Source organism: Malaclemys terrapin, chromosome 8 (assembly GCF_027887155.1).
Source record: "Malaclemys terrapin pileata isolate rMalTer1 chromosome 8, rMalTer1.hap1, whole genome shotgun sequence".
Classification (NCBI taxonomy): Eukaryota; Metazoa; Chordata; order Testudines; family Emydidae; genus Malaclemys; species Malaclemys terrapin.
Window position 1 is genome coordinate 37,399,743 of NC_071512.1, and position 8,443 is coordinate 37,408,185.

Sequence of the window (8,443 nt, forward strand, 5' to 3'; positions counted from 1 at the left end):
AGACCAGGGATGTTACTTTAGCAGACAGTGGGAGAACTGACCCCTAGTGTCACCGTACCTGGCTATCTTTGGGTGTGTGCATCCTACTTCACTAGCAGGGATGGATACAGCTCTGTCTCCCAGCTGCCCTGGAGAAGGGGGAAATCCCTTGGCAGAATAGTTGGGGGAGGGGAGGAGCTGTTTTTCATTTGCATGATTTCTTCCCCCTTCTGCATTAAAAGCCTTTTACCTAAACCGAAGCCTGAGGCCATCTCCCTCTGCTGGGCCTAGGCTTCCGCCTACACATGGCAGTATCTCTGCCTGCTTCCTCAGTCCCAGCGCTGGGGCTATGCTCTCAGGGGGAGGGCTCTTTGTCTTGGTTACGTGCTGGGGGCAGTGGAGTGTGCAGTGGCAGAGATACAGGCTCGTGCTGGATTCCCAGCAGCAGGAGCTGCCTCCAGCCAAGGATGAAAAGCCAGTTTCATGGGAGGAAATAATATTTAGCAAAAAAAGAAAAAAAGATAATAATCCCCTGCACTGAGCATTAACCCTCTGCTCTCCTGCCTGCCTGGCACTGAGCATTAACCCTTCATTTCCCTCCCTCCAATCCCCCTGCACTGAGCATTAACCCTCTACTCCTCTCTCTCTACCCCCACTCTGAGTATTAAACCCTGCCCCTGTTGGGGTGATACTCCCATGGGGGGGGAGGGAGTGGGACACAGCCTTCCTACGAGGCAGGAAATACGGTCTCCAAGGTTTAGATCTAGCACAGGACTGGACATGCTCCCTCCCCCCATAACCATGCACAATGCCTGCCCGCCTCTTGCAATGCTGGGGGCGATGGCTGTTCCTCACTCTTCCCCAAGCCTTTGTGCCACACTAACTCCCCCCAAGGAAGCTGGAAGATATGGAACTGGGGGGGAGGCCCCCTACTATCACTGCCCACCCTACTCCCAGGGCTTGGGGCGCTTTTCAGTGGAACTCTCACCAACTTGGACATGGGGGTGGGGGACAGGGTTCACAGCCCCATCTCCTGCCCTCTCCACTGCACCCCACCCCAAATTTGCATGTATTTTTCCTTGAGCAGGCTGGGTGCTTCTCTTCACCAACTCCTATAGCTTCCCAAGGCACCTCTTGCTTCCCAGCTGGCTCTAACCAGCCATTACTTCATAAATGCTCTGGCTGAGTGAACTTTGCTGGGATTTCAAGTCCTATGGGTGCTGCCCTGGCTTTCACCTCCCAGGAGACCATTGGGAGCCCTGAATTGGAGTAACCACTTCAGAGGAGCTGGTCAGGGCCAGGGATTGACCCCGGAAGCATGAGGAAGACTGGAATTTGCACCTGTAGAGTAACATTGTAGCTGGGTTGGTCCCAAGATATTAGAGAGACAAGGAGGGTGGGTGAGCCAGACCTGAAGAGCTCTGCGTAAGCTCAGAAGCTTGTCTCACCAACAGAAGTTGGGCCCACAACTTGTCTCAGCTCTGTAGTAAAATACACACTGGGAGTGGCTGGAGCCCTGGCCAAAGCGGAACTGTATTGAAGGGAGGGGTGCTGTGCTAGGCAGGGACAATGACCAATTACCCCCCTTTCAAATACCCCCTCAATCTACTGTGATTTGTGCCAGCCTCAGTCCTGTAGCCCTTGCTCAGGCAGAGCTACCGCTAGCTTTGCTCAAGAAAGAACTCAGGGCTTCAGGATGTGGCCAGCTGTAGGGGATTCTCTTACTGTTTAATGCAATGAAATATTTATAGGAGCACTTGGAAAAGCGCATAGGCTTTTATGTCAGCCTATGAAAAAACTCAGCTTTCACTCTCTCTCCAGTTCATCTATCCCAGCAATTATTCTGGCCTTATAACCATGCTAGCTGGGTGCCTTACAGAATTACATAGATCTGCCCTGTGGCCTTATCACTGCTGATGCTCTCCACACAGTTCTCCCCACGAGAGGGCAGAGTGGATAGCATTATTAATATTGCTGCTGTGAGAAAGCTCAGGCGACGAGAAGCCCTACAAAACACTTGACAAGGGTGAGACAGCTGCTGTGCTGTGCTGGCTGCTTATTACACTAATCAAAATAGCCTCGCTCTTACCTTGTGCTTCCATATCTCTTTGTTGTAACCACCTCGTGTGTCTAATGTTCTAGACAGACTGTAATCTCTTTGGGGCAGGGACTTTCTTTGTGTTATATGTGTGTACAGCACCTAGTGCATATAGGGCCCGGATTAGTAGGGCTGGCTCCAGGCACCAGACAAGAAAGCACGTGCCTGGGGCGGCACATTGTAAGGGGTGGCATTCTGGGCAATTTGGGGGCGGCCAGCCCAGCCCTGCAGGGGCATGAACTAGTGATCCCCGCTGCTCACCATGCCACCGGGCTCCCCAGGACGTGCCACTCCCCGCCGCCTGCACCAGCCTCCGCCTCCTGCGCCGCTCTGAGCCCGGCCCATCCGAACTGCCTTTAAAGGAGCGGCTGAGCCAGCACCTCCTGAAGCCCCCGGGGGCTCCACCTGCCTGGCTGGGAGAGGCACCCCAAGGCTGGAGGGCTGCCCACGGGCAGAGGGAGCGGGCGGGTGCTGCCCTTCAGTCCCCTGTAAGCCGCCTTGACCACCCTCCACGTGCTCCCTGCAGCTGCCATTTTTTTGTTTTTTTGTTTTTTTTTGCTTGGGGCAGCAAAAAAACTAGAGCTGGCCCTGCTGATTAGGCCAAACCCCCACTGCCCTTGAGCCTGCAGAATACCCAGGCGAATACACCTCAAGCTTTACTTGGCAATTTTGGTATTAAAAGACAAGATTTTAGTATTTCACACCTGTTTAACACCTACTGACTCAGTGTTTAACTACTTGGCACTAGCTACATTCCTTCCCATTAGAACATATGCTAATCCTGTCCCAATTAAGCAACAGCTATTCACTATCACGCTGAATCGCTTTCATGGGAGACATCCTGATAAAACAGCCATCCTGATTTACTTTTAGGGTGACCAGACAGCAAGCGTGAAAAATCAGGACGGGAGTGGGGGGTAATAGGAGCCTATATAAGAAAGACCCAAAAATCGGGACTGTCCCTATAAAATCGGGCAATCTGGTCACCCTATTTACTTTGTCCCACTAACAGCACATATAGAGTCTACCTGCCATATTAAAGCACTTCAGAAGTTACATATATTCAGCAATATGGAATTGCAGCAGCATCTGGGGGTGGGGGATGGAAAGGGTAGCAGATGATTATCTGGTAAGACACTGCGCAACAGTAGGGCAGGGACCAATGGGCAGATTCGTATGTTTACTAAATACATCATAGACTCTAATGTCTACACAGCACACAAGGGGTATGTCTCTACTCCAGGGCTCAGACTCAGGCTTGAGCCCAACCTCCCCTTCTGTCTACACACAATTCTATCTGACTCAAGCCTACCCCCCTGGAGCCAGCAGGAATGGAGGGTTTGAGCCCAGGGCCTGCAGGGACTCAGGTCCATACTCCATTGTTTTGAAGTGTGAACACAGCTCGAGCCTGGGCACCCCCAGACTTGTGTTGTGAGAGTCCACTAAAGCTATACCACAATCCCATGGGACAGTGTCTTTAGTTCTTTCTAACCCAAGACTGGCCAATTGACTCTCAAGAAATGGAAGCCACACCCCTGGTTCACATAGAGCTGCTCAGTGTTTAATCCTTCCATTTTATCTGGCTGCTGAGCTGCCAGGAGAGTGAACCTTAGCTATGGTCACTGACACTAAGAAGTCCTTTGCCAAGTATGCTGCTAGCTGGTCAAAGAAGCTGTGACGTTATCTGATTAAAATATGACCATGTAGATCACTGTTGCTACCACTGTTATATAATTGCAACAAATCTTGTACAAAGGTTGTCAAATAAGATGTCTCTGGAAAGGGTATGACTTGCTGAATATGATTATGCTATTTGTTTTCATGTATCATTTTTGTATTTGAAGTTATGTCTGTTGGCTGTATACCTGTATTTCAAAATGTTTGCCCCTGGGTAGCGCCCACAAGGTAGTTAGCCAGCTCATCTTGGAGGGACTGTTCAAATGGAATGGCCCATCAAAAGAACATTTAACTCACAGTGGAAGACTCCCATCTACCCCGAATGGACTTTCCGGTGAATGTGCTGTTTGAGGTATAGATAATGACTTCTACTATGACTAAGTGTAATCATGCATGGACATGTGATTTGCCCAGGTGACTCCAAACACCATCTTGTCACCTGTGATTCTCCACTAGCTGTGCTGAGGGCTTTGTTTGAAACAATGGGTTTCCCTCCACATGGCAAAAGCTATAAAAGGCCCTGGAAACCCCTCCATTTTGCCTCTTTCCTGCCCAAGCCTCTTTCCAGCTTGAACCTCTGGACTATGGACTTATACTAATGGGAGCATTTCTAGCCATTGGACTGAGGACCTTCCAATGATTTGGAAGCAACCAGAGACTTGACTTCAGCCAGCAGTTTATCCCATTGCTGCTACAAGCCTGAATCAAGAACTTTATGGTTACTGTATGTATTTGATTCCTTTAACCAAATTTAACTCTCACCTACCTTTCTTTCTTTCTTATAAATAAACCTTTAGATTTTAGAAACTAAAGGATTGGCAACAGCGTGATTATTGGGTAAGATCTGAGTTATATATTGACCTGGGTGTGTGGCTGGTCCTTTGAGATCAGAAGAACCTTTCGTTTGATAAGACTGGTTTTAAAGAACCACTCATCTGTAAGTCTAGTGTTTTGGTGGTGATACAAGGACTGGAATATCTAAGGGAACTGCTTTCCTGACTTCTTGTTAGCCAGTGTGGTGAGACAGAAGTTTACTTTTGTTGCTGGTTTGGTATATCTTATAGGAGAATAACCACCAGTTTTTGGGTGTGTTTGCCCTATTTCTCAGCAGTTTGTCCTGAATTTGGTCTTCTCAATTGTGCCCCACCGAGGCACAGTTACAGCATGGCAATCCATTCCCCCACCCCCGCCATTTCATTACGTGATGTGGCAGTACCTCATTTACTGTAAACATTGTACAATCATATTGATAAATGCACTAGACTCACTTCCATTGGGCCATGCAAGCCCATAACGTGGGAGCACAGAGCATCCTGGATTTGTTTTGCCTGGGCCCATCTTGCCCCAGTTGTGACAGATGCATTTTCTGGTTGCATGTACCGGTCCAGCAATCCGTTACTGTCAGAGCTCCATTTAGGGGGCAGAGAGCTTACCTTTGGCTTTGCAAAGAGTCACAATAATGTGGGCGGCACTGATGACACAGGAATGCAAAAATATCTGTGGACAGTGCCAGTGGGATTTCAATCTGTCAAATACACATTCAGCCACCATTCTGCATCTGCTGAGAATGTAATTCTTCCTCCCGGCCCTCTGAGATTAGGATATGGTTTCATAAGCCAAAGCAAAAGGGGGTATATGGGGTCCCTCAGGATAACACTGGGGACAGTAACTCTGTTCATTCCAATGTAATTTGTTGGAATTTTTTTTTAATTTGCCAGTCTGTCCATAAATGCAGACTTCTGATCACCAGAAAACCCTGGCATCGTGAACTTTTCCAATGCAGCCTATGTTGGTGTCCAAAAATGGAGTAGTACCCTTTGCGGTTTACGTATTCGTGTGCAACTTCAGGAAAGCAGACTATGGGCATATGAGTCCTATCAATGGCCCCATTCTCTTAAAGCCAGATATTACTTCAAGGATATTGTTTATGCCCACCACCTTTAGGTAAATCACACACCTGATTCCCTCTGAAACCTCTGTGACCACTTTACCCACAGTTGACTTTCCAATGCTGAACTGGTTAGCAATGGACCTGTAGCAGTCTGGGCTAGCCAGCTTCCAGATAGAGCAACTTCTCAACCGGTATGGCCCCCTCATGCCTATATCCTGAGGCTGAAGGGGTGGGTCAAGCTGTTCACAAAGCTCTAGAAACATAGCTTTCTTCATGCAAAAGTTCTGGACCCACTGCTGGTCATCCCAGGTCTGCATGACCATATGATCCCATCAGTCTGTGCTTGTGGCCCTGCTACAGATGGTAGCAGCGGCTCTACCAAGAGTAGTGAGCAGCATCAGCCAGTTTGAGTCTGTGATGTCTGTATTGTCCTCCTCCTCCAACAGGAGCCTTCAGTAGGTCAGAAAACATTGTGGAAATGTCCACCCAGTGTCTTATGGATGCTCTGCCCGTTTGCTGAAAGAGGAGTGAAAGCGCAAGCAAGAGAAACTCTTCAAATGGTGACTCCTCCATGTTGCTGGCTCTGGTTGCCAGGAGCATACAGACCCAAAAGACAGCTTGGTAGGATGTGTTGGGAACTTGGCAGGCTGTGACAACTTCCAGTAATGAGTTGGGTGGACAGTTAAATTTTTCCACACTACACCATGAACCAGGGACTAGAGTGGCCACAGCCGAGGAGTGGTGGTGCATGCTAGGAAGCCTGGGATATGGTGATTTCACTCTGATCTGCATACTCTGGGTGTAGATGCTGGACCCCTGGATTTGATGCCCAGTTCCAGAAATTGTAAACCTAGGGTCACCAATGTGTATGGATGCTCTAGCACTGGGCTTGCAAACCCAGGATCCATGGACTTGAGACCCTCCAACCCTGACCTTACATTGCAGTGTAGACATAACCAGAGTTTCAGTCTGTAAAGTCTTGTCTGAAAAATCCATCCACCACAATGTTCAGGACTCAGTGGATCTGCCTTGAGAATGAAGAGCGAATCCTGCATAGATTTGAACGTGTGGCTTCATAGAAATGGGGTAATTATTAACATCAAAATTGAACTATGTATTTGTTATTTGCATTACCAGAGCACCTAGGAGCCCTAATGATGTACTGGTGCTGCTCTCTCTACCTTCTTTTCTTTTCTTTTTCAGCTTCTCTCTATGCAGAAAACACTTCAAGCATTTCTCTTCCCTCAGCCACTCCTATTTACATACAATACTTGCATGCATACCATGAGACTCTCCCGTCCCCATCCCTGTGGAAGACCTTAACTGCAGAGAAATGAAGGGATTTTGTTCTCCTTATGCGGTGTGGCTCTCTGCTGCTCCCAGCTGCAGGGGGGCTCTAATCACCATAGTCATACAATGAGCTGTGCTAGAGTGCTGTACAAAAGGTTTTTCTTCAGATCGTATAAATCTTTCGCCTTTAACTAATTAATCCTCACAGTCCCCCTGTGCTGTTGGTAAATCAGCTTTGCAGACAGTGTAATTGCTGCCTACTCCTCTAGGCTACGTAGCCTCGTGGGCTGAGTACTTCAGCTCTGTGGGCCTGATTCACCAGTGTACCACTAGTTTAACATCAGTTTTATTCCATTGATTTCAGTGCAGCTACGCCAGTGTACAGTTGGAGTAACACCCTGGTGAATTAGACCCTGACTCCATAAAGGCTGACTGTAGTGGGAAACACTGGTTGCCCTTATGTAATGTGTTGTCACCTTGCACTCTCAAAGTGCCTTACGAAGCTGGGTAAGCATTAGCCCAATTTTACAGCTGGGGAAACGAAGGCACAATGATTTAACAATGTATTTGGAGCTTATCACAAGCAGCTAAGATGTGTGTCTAGCTGAAAGGAGACCTGGATTCTAAGACCAGCCCTGCTTCTCTCTGTGTTACCTTGATCCCATAACCCCAGCCCAGTTCTGCAAAGACACTTAGGTGTTGCAATGCCTAACTTCTAGGTGCCTAGCCACCAGGTGGAATCCACAAACCCTGGGTCAGGTGCCTAGGCTTCTTACACCATGCGTAGGAAGAGATAAGTGCCTGAGAATGGGATCCACAAAAGCCAATACACCAGGTGAAGAGCTGCCTAAACTAGCCAATAGCAGATGCTGATGAGAGGAGAGAGTGTCCTCTAAACCTTGTTCCTCTCGGGGAGTTAGGCGCCTAAGGAAGGCACTTATATCTGCTTGGTATTGACAGCCAGGAGGAACCCCCTCCGGGAGTCAAGTGCTGAAGTTTTTTGATAAGAACAACAGGGGTACATGCCCAGCTCCTTACAAAATGGCCTGGGGGAAGGGTAACAATTTCCTTATGGTTATGGAACTTACCCAGAATGTGGGAGACACCAGCTCAATTCCCCCCCTTGTCTGATGAGGAGAAGGGAGTTGGACATGTGTATCCACATTCTCAAGTGAGGGCCCTAACCACTGGGCCACAGAGTCACTCTCACAAGCTTTCTGGCCTGGTGCATATTTAATTATTTATACAAAGTGGAATGGCTTCAAGAGGCGAGATTGAGTGAGCCCCATATCAGAATATCCCATAGTCCTGTGGTTAGGGCACTCAGCTGAGAGGTGGGAAACCCTTGGTCCTCATCAGGCAGAGGGGGGAAATTGAACCAGGGCCTGCCACATCCTGCAAAAGTTCCTTAAGCACTCAGCTAAATGGAGGGCCTCCTTTGCTTGCCCTTCCTGGCCATTTGATGTGGAGTTAGGCATGTTCTGATCAGGCCACCCAGGGGGTCAGGC